The following is a 14,213-nucleotide window of genomic DNA, read 5'->3' on the forward strand; positions in this document are numbered from 1 at the left end:
ACATCACAATCAGCATGTTATTACTGCTGAGATGTTCAGTTTTTTCCTACATTTCCTACGTTTTGTCCTAATTTATTAGCACATATATACCACTCATTCCTACAATCAAAGGATCAGGAAACCACTCTGAAATCAATATCCTACAATTTACCCCAACAGCAAAAAAACAACTATACACAAAATACCAAACGATATATCAGATTATTAATGAGCAAATAAAAGACACTATCACATAAAAAGAATCTTTAGAAAGGTGTAGAAAAAATGCTGTAAAGTAAGAACGCTTCAAAAATAGAAATGTTAATGATTTATTTAATCAATTAACAAAATACAAAGTGAATGAACAAACGAAAAATCTAGATCCAATCAATATTTAGTGTGACCAACTTTTCACTTTAAAACAGCGTCAATTCTTCTAGGTACACCTGCGCAAAGTCAGGGATTTTGTAATAATACAGTCAGGTGTCTGGTCATACACCATGGCAAGACTGAGCAAGAATACACAAGGAAGTTATACTACATCAGCAAGGTCTCTAAGGCACAAATTTCAAAGCAGATTGAGGGTTCAAGATGTGTCATTCAAGCACTTGTGAAGATGCACAAGAAATAGTGCAACGTTGAGGTCAGTAGATGCAGTGGTCGGCCAAGGAAACTTAGTGCAGCAGATGTATGACACATTATGGTTACTTTCCTTCAAAAGCAGAAGATGTCCAGCAGTGCCATCAGCTCAGAACTGGCAGCAACCAGTGGGACTCAGCTTCACTCATCTACTGTTCAGAGAAGACTGGCCAGAAGTGGTCTTCATAGCAAAATTGTGGTGAAAAAGCCATATCTTCCACATCAAAACAAGGCCAAGTGACTCAACTATGCATTAAAACAGAGGAACCAGGGTGTAGAAAATTGGCAGGATGTGCTCTGGACGGTTGAGTCAAAATATGAAAAATGTTATTACAGAAGAGATTTTGTTCACTGAAGGGCTGGAGAGCAGTACAATAATGAGCGTCTGTGGGCAATAGTGATGCATAAGCACGGTGGAGGGTCCAGTAAGTTTGGGGCTGCATTTCAGCAAATGGAGGTGGAAATTGGGTCAGAATTATTGGTTCCCTCAATGCTGAGATATAGAGGCAGATACTTATCCATCCTGCAATATCATCAGGGAGGTGTCCGATTGGATCCAAATGTTTTCTTCAGCAGAACAACAACCCCAAACATACAGCCAATGTCATTAAGAATTATCTTCAATGTAAAGAACAAGGAGTCCTGGAAATGATCTGGTCCCACCTAGTGGAGTAACTAGAGTCTGATAGGCCCCCACCGGCATGTTGGTCAGATGTATGGGCCCTTGTAGCGTTCTGGATCCTATAAAGAAATATGTGTTCTCTCCCTATGTAGTAATGTCCCCCATCCTGGCTCCTTCTTGTAATAATCTCCCACATGCTGGGCCTTATGCTATGACATTTTCCCCCACCTGTGCCCCTGTCTGGTAATGTCCCCATTCTGGCATCATTTACTTCATTCTGGTTTAATGTCCCCATCCTGGTATAGTGTCCCCATTCTGATATAATGTCCCCATTTTGGTATAATGTCTCTAACCTGGTATAATATCCCCCATGCTGGTGTAATGCTCCCAATTCTGCTATAATGTCCCCAAAGCTGGTATAATGCCCCACATCCTGGTATGGTATCTCCAGTTCTGGCATAATGTCCCCCATGCTGCTATAATATCCCCCATACTGGTATAATATCATCATTGTGATGTAATGTCCCCATTCTGATATAGTGTCACCCATCCAGGTATGGTGTACCCCATTCTGGTATAGTGTCCCTTATTCTGGTATAATGTCCCCAATTCTGGTATAATGTCCCCAATTCTGATATAATGTCCTCATTCTGATATAATGTCCCCATCCTGGTATAATGACCCCCCATCCTGGTATAATGACCCCCCATCCTGGTTTAATGACCATCATACTGGTTTAATGCCCCCCATCCTGGTACAATGCACTCCATTCTGTTACAGTGTCTCACATTCTGGCATAATGACCTAATTCTGGTATAATGTACCCATTCTGGCATAATGTCCCCCATCCTGGTATGGTATCTACTGAGATGCCATCCTGGGGATGGGTTATCAATATCAGATAGGTGGGCTCCCACACGTGGCACTGGCTCTACCCATCAGTTGTTTGCAACGCTCAGATGTAAATAGTTTGAAGATCTGAACATCACTGCTCCATTCACTGTACTGTGGGTCCTGCAAGTCAGCTAATATTCATGTAATAGGAGCTGATCTGCAGCACCAGGTAGCAGCCACTACACAGTGACCAGAGCTGTGATGTTCAGCTCCTCAACAATGTTTACATCTGACCTCTGCCGGAGTTTCAAACAACTGAGTAGTGGAGGTGCCACGTGCCGGACCCCCACAAATCTGATATTAACTCCTTACTGATGTCAGGCGTAATAATATGTACCTGCGACCTGGGCCTATTGGACCAGGTGCGTATTATTATGCCTTGGCGATCGCACCCATACAGAGGCTGTGCTGGCGCGATCGCTGCCGGGTGTCAGCTGATTCTCACAGCCAACACCCGATGCTTTGTGCCAGGAGTGGGGCCGCACCGCTCCCTCGAAATGTTGCGAACTAAGTCGATCGCAGCATTCCGGGAGCAGGGGGGAGGTAAGCGCGACTCTCTTACCTTGAATCAAAAACTGCACTGTGAGCACGGGGTCCCGATCGTTGCTATGATGACCCGATGTCGTCATGACAACATCCGGGTCACCAGAAAGTTACTTTGATCATGCGCAGTGCACAATCAAAATAACTTGTGTGTGTGCAGCGCTGACAGGCTGCATGCATAGAGATGCTGCTGCTGCATCTCTATGCTGTACAAGCGATCGGCCTGCAAAAAATGAAAGTCCCATAGTGGGACAAAGTGTAAAAGTAAAAAAAAGTGTAAGAAAGTGAAATATATATATATATATATATATATATATATATATACACATAATCAAAATATTTGGGTATATATATATATTGTATATGTGTGTGTATATATATGTATACTGTATATGTGTGTATATATACAGTACAGACCAAAAGTTTGGAAACACCTTCTCATTTAAAGATTTTTCTGTATTTTCATTACTTTGAAAATTGTACATTCACACTGAAGGCATCAAAACTATGAATCAGCTGTGACGCCTCTTACTCGAAAAAGCCCTTTTCTTTACCCTGGGAGATGGGGGACTCGGAGTCAGGTCCTGTGATGGAGAGATGGGGTGTAGCCGTGGCCCGGACCCGACCCGTGCTCAGGGCCGTCACAGTAAAAAAAGAGATGGTGTATGCTTGTCCGGGTTGAGTGGCTGATTAACGACTACGCCACCGGTGGTACCTGGTGAAGGGCCACCAGCGCCGCTTCAGTCCGCTGAGGCATGGTGTTATGGCGGTCAAAGTTATTACTACTCCCCACAGGCGGAGCGTGGCCTCAGGGCAGAGGGACAGGATGGAGGGGGTAGTAGTGAAGGAATGCGGGCTCCGCGTCTCGTGGTGTGGCGCAGAATGAACAGTCCGGAGGCCGTAGGGGTGAACTTCCAAGGCTTTACTCACATAGATGGCATGAGGAAGGTGACTCCCTGCTCCCCGCGGAGTCCTTCGGTCACCAGAGACGGGGGTCCGACAACCTCCGAGTAAGTCCAGCATTCAGTCGGGACACTACACCAGAGTGTTCCTGAACTACGGGCCTAATCCTTTCCTGTCAGTGTGTGTGCAAATAGGCCGGGTCTCCCTCTGAGCTCCTCTCAGAACAAGGGCTCGGGTGGCAGCTCCGCTCCGTCCGGTACCCGGTGGGATCCTCAGGGCCTACCGGGCTTCCCCGACCAGGACATGGAGTAGCAAGGTCGGGTGTCGGGGGTAGGTACCCCTCTTGCAGCCGGACTCCCTCTGAATATATCAGGTTGGCGAGGACAGGTGGCGTACACCGCTCCGTCTGCATCCTGCCTGGGATCCATTTGCTGTGGAGTCACACTCTTAAGCTCCAGGCCTTCTTGGTCATGGTCATTGGCCGGGTTGAGACATTCCCCGTCTGCAACTTGCCTCTCGTCCCAAGACCAGGGTACGAGGGCCGTGTCTCCGACCTCTGCAGGCCCACACAGGGTCCACTATCAGAGTGGGAGAGCACAGTAACACACAGTATTTAACAGCACAAAGACCAAAACCAAAGATGGCTTTTTATTAAATATGAAATTTAAAGTGTAACTAACTTGTAGGTCCTCCACCCACACCCACTAACTGGTTCCCCTCACTCTTGGTTCCCCAGTCTCCCTGTAACATACTAGCCCCCTCTGGTGGAGAAGTGTGGTGTTGGATGCAAAGATTGGGTCACGACTATCACACTGTTCTTACCTCAGAGGAGGAACACTACACTCCATTAAAGAAGTGCAGCATCCCTGTGGCGGTCGAACCCTCAGGGGCGCCACACAACACATGTGGAATTATATACTTAACAAAAAAGTGTGAAACAACTGAAAATATGTCTTATATTCTAGGTTCTTCAAAGTAACCACCTTTTGCTTTGATGACTGCTTTGCACACTCTTGGCATTCTCTTGATGAGCTTCAAGAGGTAGTCACCGGAAATGGTTTTCACTTCACAGGTGTGCCCTGTCAGGTTTAATAAGTGGGATTTCTTGCCTTATAAATGGGGTTGGGACCATCAGTTGTGTTGTGCAGAAGTCAGGTGGCTACACAGCTGATAATCCTACTGAATAGACTGTTAGCTGCTTTTTTCTTGCCATAATACAAATTCTAAGCAAAGAAAAACGAGTGACCATCATTACTTTAAGAAACGAAGGTCAGTCAGTCTGAAAAATTGGGCAAACTTTGAAAGTGTCCCCAAGTGCAGTTGCAAAAACCATCAAGCGCTACAAAGAAACTGGCTCACATGAGGACCCCCCAGGAAAGGAAGACCAAGAGTCACTACTGCTTCTGAGGATAAGTTTATCCGAGTCACCAGCCTCAGAAATCACAGGTTAACTGCAGCTCAGATTAGAGACCAGGTCAATGCCACACAGAGTTCTAGCAGCAGACACATCTCTTCAACAACTGTTAAGAGGAGACTTTGTGCAGCAGGCCTTCATGGTAAAATAGCTGCTAGGAAACCACTGCTAAGGACAGGCAACAAGCAGAAGAGACTTGTTTGGGCTAAAGAACACAAGGAATGGACATTAGACTAGTGGAAATCTGTGCTTTGGTCTGAGGAGTCCAAATTTGAGATCTTTGGTTCAAACCATCGTGTCTTTGTGCAACGCAGAAAAGGTGAACGGATGGACTCTACATGCCTGGTTCCCACCGTGAAGCATGGAGGAGGAGGTGTGATGGTGTGGGGGAGCTTTGCTGGTGACACTGTTGGGGATTTATTCAAAATTGAAGGCATACTGAACCAGCATGGCTACCACAGCATCTTGCAGCGGCATGGTATTCCATCCGGTTTGCGTTTAGTTGGTATCACGGTCTCCACACTTTCCTTGTCTGCTAGGTTACTATTGTGTGGAGGCTGTCAGTCTGTTTTGGGTTTGCTGGGTTGTTTCTGCAATCATCTGTGTTCACTTCCCTTGATTAGTCTTCTACTTAAGCATGCTAGCTCCTTCACCCAGTGTCAATTGTACATTTGGTATTACCTGTGTAGGACTGATCTCTCTGTGCTCTGTGCCTGACCCCGCCTGACTATTTTCCCTTACCTGGATTTTGACCATTTGCTTGTTATCTGACTACTCTTTTGTCTGCTCCCTTTGTACTGCGCCATCTTCCTGGACTTGACTTTGGATTGTTTGACCTCCCTATTTTTATCTAGTAAGTAGCTCTAATATTATATTTCTTTCAGTAATATTAGTCTTTTCTCTCCTCTTCTGAGACTGTTATTTCTGTAGTGACTCGCGTCACAGTTGGACCATCATTTATTTTTCAACAACACAATGACCCCAAACACACCTCCAGGCTGTGTAAGGGCTATTTGGCCAAGAAGGAGAGTGATGGGGTGCTACGCCAGATGACCTGGCCTCCACAGTCACCAGAACTGAACCCAATCGAGATGGTTTGGGGTGAGCTGGACCACAGAGTGAAGGCAAAAGGGCCAACAAGTGCTAAGCATCTCTGGGAACTCCTTCAAGATTGTTGGAAGACTATTTCCAGTGACTACCTCTTGAAGCTTATCAAGAGAATGCCAAGAGTGTGCAAAGCAGTCATTAAAGCAAAAGGTGGCTACTTTGAAGAACCTAGAATATAAGACATATTTTCAGTTGTTTCACACTTTTTTGTTAAGTATATAATTCCACATGTGTTAATTCATAGTTTTGATGCCTTCAGTGTGAATGTACAATTTTCATAGTCATGAAAATACAGAAAAATCTTTAAATGAGAAGGTGTGTCCAAACTTTTGGTCTGTTCTGTATATGTATACTGTATGTGTGTGTGTGTGTATATATATATATATATATAATATATGCTCTGTCCTCAGTGGCTAGCGGTACACTGCAGGGCGCGGACCTGCGCACCGCAGTGTGCTGCCAGGACCTGCGGTGAAGTCAGCGTTCACCTGATGGTCACGTGACCATCAGGTGATCAGTGCCGTCAGCGATCACCTGATGGTTACGCGACCATCAGGTGATCAGTGAAGTCAGCGGTCAGCTGATGGTCGCGTGATCATCAGCTGATCAGTGCTGGCAACAATCAGCTGATGACCACGTGACCATTAGCTGATTGCTGACGCCGGTAATCAGCTGATCAGTCTCATGTCCGATCAGCTGATGTTCAACCTGAGAACATTTGCAAGAATGTTCCCATGGTGGTAAACTCACAGGGGCTCATCAGCTGATCTTCAGCTGATGAACCACAGTGACCCCCTGAAGCACTGTATTCTGACTAGGGGTGATTTTACACCCCTGTCAGTATACATTAAAATACTTTATTCTGGCCGTGTTTTTATTGAAAAAGCGCCGTTCACTTTACTACACGGTTAGTATTGGGGATCTTATGCGCCATTTCTGGGACTGCTGAGGGGTGATATTAATAGCCGCGAAGGGGGCTAGTATTCATGACCCCTTCCCTGGCTATTAATATCAGCCCACAGCTGTCTAGTTTAGCCTTTGCTGGTTAGGTTTTATAGGGGGACCCCATGTCAATTTTTTTCTGGGCTGCTCCTGTAATCTAGTCAGTTAAGGCTAAACAAACAGCTGTGGTTTGATATTAATAGCCAGGGAACATTGTTGGCTAATGGAGCCTTCTGCGGCTACTAATATCAGCCCCCACAGGTGGAGGTCCTGGGGAGAGGTCTTACATTTTCTCCAACTAATGCTTTCAACTTCTTCACAGGGATAAAAGATCTACACCTATTTTCTCGCAAATTGGTATTGAAGAAGTTGCATCACAAGAGCCCGGAGGTTATGGATGCAGCAGTGACTGAGAGAGAAGCATTGAGATGTTTGGAAGAACTGGCAGAGGAACACTGCAATCCTTCACGAGGTGGGTTCCCTCAATCTATTATGCCGAAATCTACAAGGTTCCCCCCTTATCTCTATGCCCTGCAGTAGAGATTTTCACCAAACTTGTCACTGAAGATTTCCTTAGATTACCAACAAAACGGAAATTTGATAATCTCACATATAACCATCGCCGAGCTTTACAACAGCTTCAGGAACTCAGTGACGTGGTTATCAAGGGTGTAGATAAGGGGGGCAACATTGTTATTTGGCCTATCAACAAGTATGAGCGGGAGGCTTTCCGCCAATTGAGAGACCCCAATACCTATGTTAGATTGCCCTCTTGTCTTTTGACCCACTTCACTGCTAGGCTGCAGGACATCCTAACCCAGGCTCTGGAGTGCTCAATAATCTCCAAAAAGGTTTATGAGGGCTTGACAGTGGCCTTCCCCAGGATCCCGACCTTTTACCTTCTACCCAAAATCCACAAAGATCCCGTCGACCCTCCAGGGTGTCCGATTGTGTCTGGTATTGGGGGACTATGTGAACCCATATGTAGATTTATTGATCACTATTTAAAACCCTTAGTGACCAATTTACCATCATACATCAAAGACACAACGGACGCCCTTACTAGGGTCGACGGTATCACGGTGGATGAGGGGACTCTCTTGGTCACTGCCGACGTTGAAAGCCTGTATACCAGCATTAACCACACTGATGGTTTGAACGTGGTGCGTCTCTTTCTCGGAGCCTCCGACCTGGATAGTCCCTTGTGTGAACTCATCCTTGAGCTGATGGAATTTGCCCTGACTCATAACTTTTTTGTTTTCAAAGATCAATTTTATCTCCAGAAGCGTGGCACAGCCATGGGGGCGGCCTGTGCCCCCTCATATGCCAACCTCTTCCTAGGGCTGTGGTAAAGGGAAATCTTTGATGGGGATACAATCCCTGCTGCCCACCATGTGCTGTGCTGGCTGAGATATATTGATGACATTTTATTTTTGTGGCGGGGCTCTATACAGCAGCTCGGAGAGTTCATGGACTGTCTTAACATGAATCAATATAACATCAAGCTGACCTATATACATGACACTAAGAGGGTGGACTTTCTGGACATATCCCTGTGTGTCGACATCCATGGGGGCCTGCAGACGGACGTGTTCAGAAAGCCCACCTCGGTCAATGCTTTGATTCATGCGGGATCTGCCCACAGTCCAGCCACAATTGGAGCTGTCCCGGTCGGACAGTTCCTGAGGATGAGGCGCATCTGCTCTACTGAACAGAGCTTTCAGCGTCAGGCACAGGACCTTAAACAGCGCTTCCTGCAACGTGGTTATAGTCGGAGATGTATTAGGAGGGGGTATGATAGAGTATGTAAGACTCCTCGTACTGTCCTCCTGCATCCGAAAATACGATCTTCGGATAGGGAAGAAACCATACGTTTCATCTCCACCTATAACCACGAATGGGATAGCATGAGAGCCATCCTTCAAAAACATTGGAGTATCTTGATGGTGGAGCCCTCCCTGAGGGGACACCCGGGGTCTCTTCCATCAATGACACCAATGAGATGTCGGAATCTTGGCAACATATTGACCAAGAGTCACTACGTTGCACCGGTAACGCGACCCTTTGGCTCTGGGGGCCCTATTAAAGGCAATTATAAATGTGGACACTGTGTGGCCTGTCCAAATGTTTTGCGGTACACCAGCTTTTGTTCAGCTGATGGCCACAGAACATTCGATATCAGACACCATATTTCCTGCGGTACATCCAACATCATTACTATGCCACGTGTAGCTGCCCCATGATCTATGTTGGTTTAACCACAAGGGAACTACGGGTTCGCACACGTGAGCATATTTGTGACATTGCAGCAGCTACCTCGGCGAGCGATCTAGCTCAGCTAAAAACAATACCACGGCACTTTAAATTGAAACATAACTGTAATCCCTGCTCTTTCATGGTGCGTGGTATTGATGCAATACACATGGGGATACGGGGTGGTAATGCCAAAAAGCTATTGGCTCAGAAAGAGTCACAATGGATTGTACGATTAAACACTGTGACACCTTATGGCTTGAACGAATCTCTGAGCTTCTCTCCATTCTTATAGCCACAATCTATGCATTTCTTATTTGGAGCTATATAATCTCCTTACACATGCATATATTGGGTGGTTGTTCATTATTTATATTTTATTTTTTCATTTTATTTTTCATTCTGGTTTTTATCTGTGGCCTTTCTATTTGTGTTTTCTTTTTGGTTTCAGGAGTGTATAGATTTGGCTGCTTCCCTAACCCAATTTGATTTGGCGAATTCTGTGATCACATCCATTATGGGATATATGTCCTGATGAGAGCATTACAAATTAGAATACACACCTATGCCGGGATGATGCTGCTGAATATGGCTAATCTCTATTACTCTGTAGTGGCATTTGTATTATTACTGTTTCATCCCTGTATTGTTATACTGTTATACTCTCTCATGGCTGCTCCTAGTCGTTGTCCCCGTTCTTCTCCTTTCTTATATCTACAATTGGCAGTGCCATTCACTGACGTGATGTGCGCGTGCGTGTATGATGGGGGAGATTGCGTCGCGCGCTTGCCTGGCTGTCTCCATGCCTCTCTGCGCCTGCGCGAACCTTTTTGGTTCGCGCTTGCGCAGTAGCGGCTTGACGGCCGGGTCGTGCGCGGTGCGCCCCTCTCGCCCGCGCGCATGCGCCGTTACAGCTTTACTTCATGTCATGTGATTTGCGGGACACGCCCCCGGTTTAGCTGGCTACTTCCGGGTGCGCGCCCCGCATCACAGCTGCATGTATTTTCGCTAGTATCAAAGGGATATGGACATATATATATATGCCTTGGGGGCGCCATACATCTATCACCCGCCCTTGAGAAAGCGGTTTTACCGCGAAACGCGCATCAGGCTCCATGCTACCACCACACTCTCTTCTCTCCCCCTCCTCCCCTCTCTGACTGTGAGAGCTTTCTACAAGTAACATACTTCTCATTATATATTTTGCCCTGGTATTAGGTAGATGTTGGTGCGCCCCCTTGACATATGGCAATGCTTTTCTCTGTTACATTAAGAATACTCCTTTACCCGACACAAGTGACAAGTGGAATGCTTTTATTATATATAGCACATTCATTGCTTCCACTATTTATGATTCATGTTTTGCCTTGGGCTAGTGTGCAATCCTATCTATATCAAAGGGCTAAAACCATTGTCTTATTAGTGCATATATTTGAGTATTAGTATGTTCCTACTCAGTCATCTTTTACCTACAATTTGTCTGGTCTAAATACCTATTTTTCTATATATGTTTAAATAAAGATACTTTTTTGCAATGATATGCTGAGCTTTCCTCCTTTTTTTGATATGATGTTTTCAGCGTGCTTTTGGACGGATGCTCGCCATTTGGCTGGCTATCCGCCCACCTTTTTGTAGCTATTGTGTGGCTTTTTTCTGTATTATTAATATCAGCCCCCAGCGGTCGGCTTTCCCTCTGCTGGTTATAAAAATGATGCGGGAGCCCACACCATTTTTTTTTTCTTAGGCTCTGTGCCCATAATTCAGACGTAGCAGCGCTTTGGAAGCAAAGTTTTCCTGCGTCCAAAATGCTGCATTCTATTGAACACAGGTAAATCCACATGTGTTCACTGAACCATGCTGATTTACCGCATTCAATACATTCTGGTGGTCAATTTTCTGTTGCGGAGACTAGCGACTCCGCAAGAGAACTTGACATGCTGCGGTCCTGAAAGACGCACCGCATGTCAGTGTCCACGGGTGATTCGCAGCCTCTGATGCACGCATAGTGGACGTGGGATTTCTAGAGATCCCATCCACTATGCTGTAACATCTGGACGCTGCGGGTTTGACGCTGTATAAACACGCCGCATCAAACCTGCAGCGGCTCCTGATCGTGGCCACGAACCCAAACTCACACGCTAGTCTCTGCTGCAGATTTTGACTGACCTGAAGTGTCATTATATGTGGTGGATTCACATGTACTGACAACAAAAGTGCGGCGTTAGAACATCACGTTTTGGATGCAACATAAATACGTTGTGTCCAAAGCGCTGCTGAGTGCTGATCGGGGGATGTAGCGGCTAACAAACCAGCTGTGAGATGTTATTTAATGGCCAGGGACCATGTTTGCCTAATGGCACCTTCCCAGGCTAAAATTAGCATCTCACACAAGTCGCATAAATTACATGAATAGAAATGCTAATGAAGATTGATTGAATGGGACTAGCTGACACCCAGCTCTTTTGTTTAGTGATGTCAAGGTGTCAATTAGACCTTTTCATGACCAAACTTTAATTTAAAAAAGCATAGACACAGTGTAAACACTTTATCTGAAATGCAACAGACCCATTCTTTAATCATTTAAATGAACCAGTATAAACACCCAAGTTCTTATGGTAATCCAAGAGCTTAAGCAATGTCCCACCACCTTTATTTAGCTCCAAAAAGCATTCATTGATGTACAAAAACACTTAAAAAAGCGCATGTAAATCCGCATGCCTTTTACTCTGTCGCCTCTTTGGGGGACACAGGACCTTGGGTGTTATGCTGCTGTCCACTAAGGGAACACTATGCATAATCTGAAAAAGATTAACCGTGGCTCCTCCTCTGCAGTATACACCCCTGGACGGCATCAGCCTTCTCCAGTTTTTGCTTAGTGTCGCATAGGAGGCACACCTAAAACTTTTACTCCGTTTTCTCCGACGGGATTACAGATGAAGAAAAGTGGGTCTACTGCGAGACTCCCGGCATGGCTCCTTCCTCGGCCTCTTATTACGAGGTGCACGGTTGAAGTCGAGATGGCTATTCCCCATGTCGCTCCTTCCCCAGCCCCTCGGGTGCTGGTTCGAAGTCGAGACCCCCCTCCTTCCCCAATTCCTTTTGGTTTCTGGGTTGAGGTCGAGGCGAGGATATAGCCCCCTGACGGTGACAGCAGCACCTCCCTAATCCCCACCCTGGGGGTATTAGGTTGAAACGCCTCAGGTAGGGCCTGTACAGGCAGCAGCTCCCAGCAGCCAGCACACTACGGCTCAATCCAGGGACCCCAGTCCTGCTGCGGGCTCCTGTTGGGGCCAGGGGGTGTGCAGGCAGGCATGACACAACAGAGGCACAGGCCTCCCTGCGCCCTGTTTCTGCGGCAGCACCAGCTCTATGGTGCCTCAGGGGGACTCTTCACAGGGCCCCCCCTTCCGCTCATACCCCACCGCTATCCTGCCTTTAAATCCGGAGGGGTCCGGTTCAGATCCGTCCCCCTCCTGGACTTCCGCGCCAGTCTGGAGTCCCTTTGGGCATCAGGCATCTAATTTAGGCCGCGGCTTCGGCCTAGCCGAAGCCACCACCTCCTCTCCCCGGCCCGCCCCCCCGGATGACAAATTTGACACTCTACAGTGTCATAGAGGGGGCAGATCGAGACTGAAAGGGCGCGATTTCACACAGTTCTGCCGCCCTTTTCAGCTCTCAACCCCACTTCTTTCTTAACTTTACTCCGGCGGCCATTATCTGCTGCAGGATAAGGGAAGACCAGCCAGTCTCCGGGGGGCACAGGACTGTGGATCTTCGGCGCTGGAACTACGGACACACTGGTGGGATAAGATCACAGCTTGAGTTCTTCCTCGGCTGTGAATCCATTATTCCTTATAGGCTCCTCTGCATAGCCAACCCTGTAGGGCCCTCTGCATAGCCACCCCAGTGCACTATGCCTGGCTCAAGGTCCAAGAGAACCAGGCAGGACTGCTATTATGCACTCTGTACAGCCTGCAGCAATACTCTCCCCAGTGGCAGCACGTACCCGTGCTGCCAGGACTGCATCCAGACTACTGTGCCAGAGCCCCAAGAAGCCCCTGTCAATGCTTCGGTGTCTAATTCCATGCCGGAATGGGTCACTCAGATGTCGCAATCTATGACGCAGTCTATAGATAACCTAACCTCCACATTGCTTCAGGCTCTGCAGAGTCATGCCTCGGCTATGAACGCTACCCAGCAAAGGGAAGGCTCGACTCAGGGACATGACGACCCGGGCACATCCACGTCTAGGTCACGACGCAAGCGGACCCACAGGTCACGTTCATCTGCGTCATCCTATAGCACACGGTCATCCCCTTCTAGAGAGAGACACCGTAGTTCCAGGTCATCTAGACCGTCCCCTACCAGGGACAGACAATGCAGTTTTCCACAGCGATCCCCGACCAGACCTCCACCCCGGTTCACCCAGCAGGAGATGCCTTAGCGATACACAGGATTCGGAAGGCATCTGTAATTCCGACTCAGACAAGGAAACTGAAGGGTCCCTGATCCCAATTCCCCCTAGCAATACAGCGCTAGTTGAGGACGTAACCTCGTCCATCCATCGGGTGCTGGACATTTCTGATCCGCCCCCGGAGGCACCACAACACAAGATTTCCTTTTGAAGGAGTTCTGAAGCCGCCTAAGGTCTTCTTTGACCACCCAGAGTTTAAGTCGATCCTTAAAAAGCAGTTCTCACAGCCTGAGTAGAAGTTTACTAATCGCAAATATCTGGAGGCGCGGTACCCCTTCTCACAGGAGGCCACCAAGGAATGGACAGATCCACCCGAAGTGGATCCCCCAGTCTCTAGGCTAGCAGCACAGTCACTCCTTTACAAGCTGGCCTCCAAGTATCTGCTCCTGAGCTGTTGGACCAAGCGGTTCAAATAGCAGTTGTAGCAGATTGCACGTTTCATG

The sequence above is a fragment of the Phyllobates terribilis genome, unplaced genomic scaffold, assembly GCF_046119375.1.
Source record: "Phyllobates terribilis strain yellow unplaced genomic scaffold, ASM4611937v1 Scaffold_173__1_contigs__length_4020020, whole genome shotgun sequence".
Classification (NCBI taxonomy): Eukaryota; Metazoa; Chordata; class Amphibia; order Anura; family Dendrobatidae; genus Phyllobates; species Phyllobates terribilis.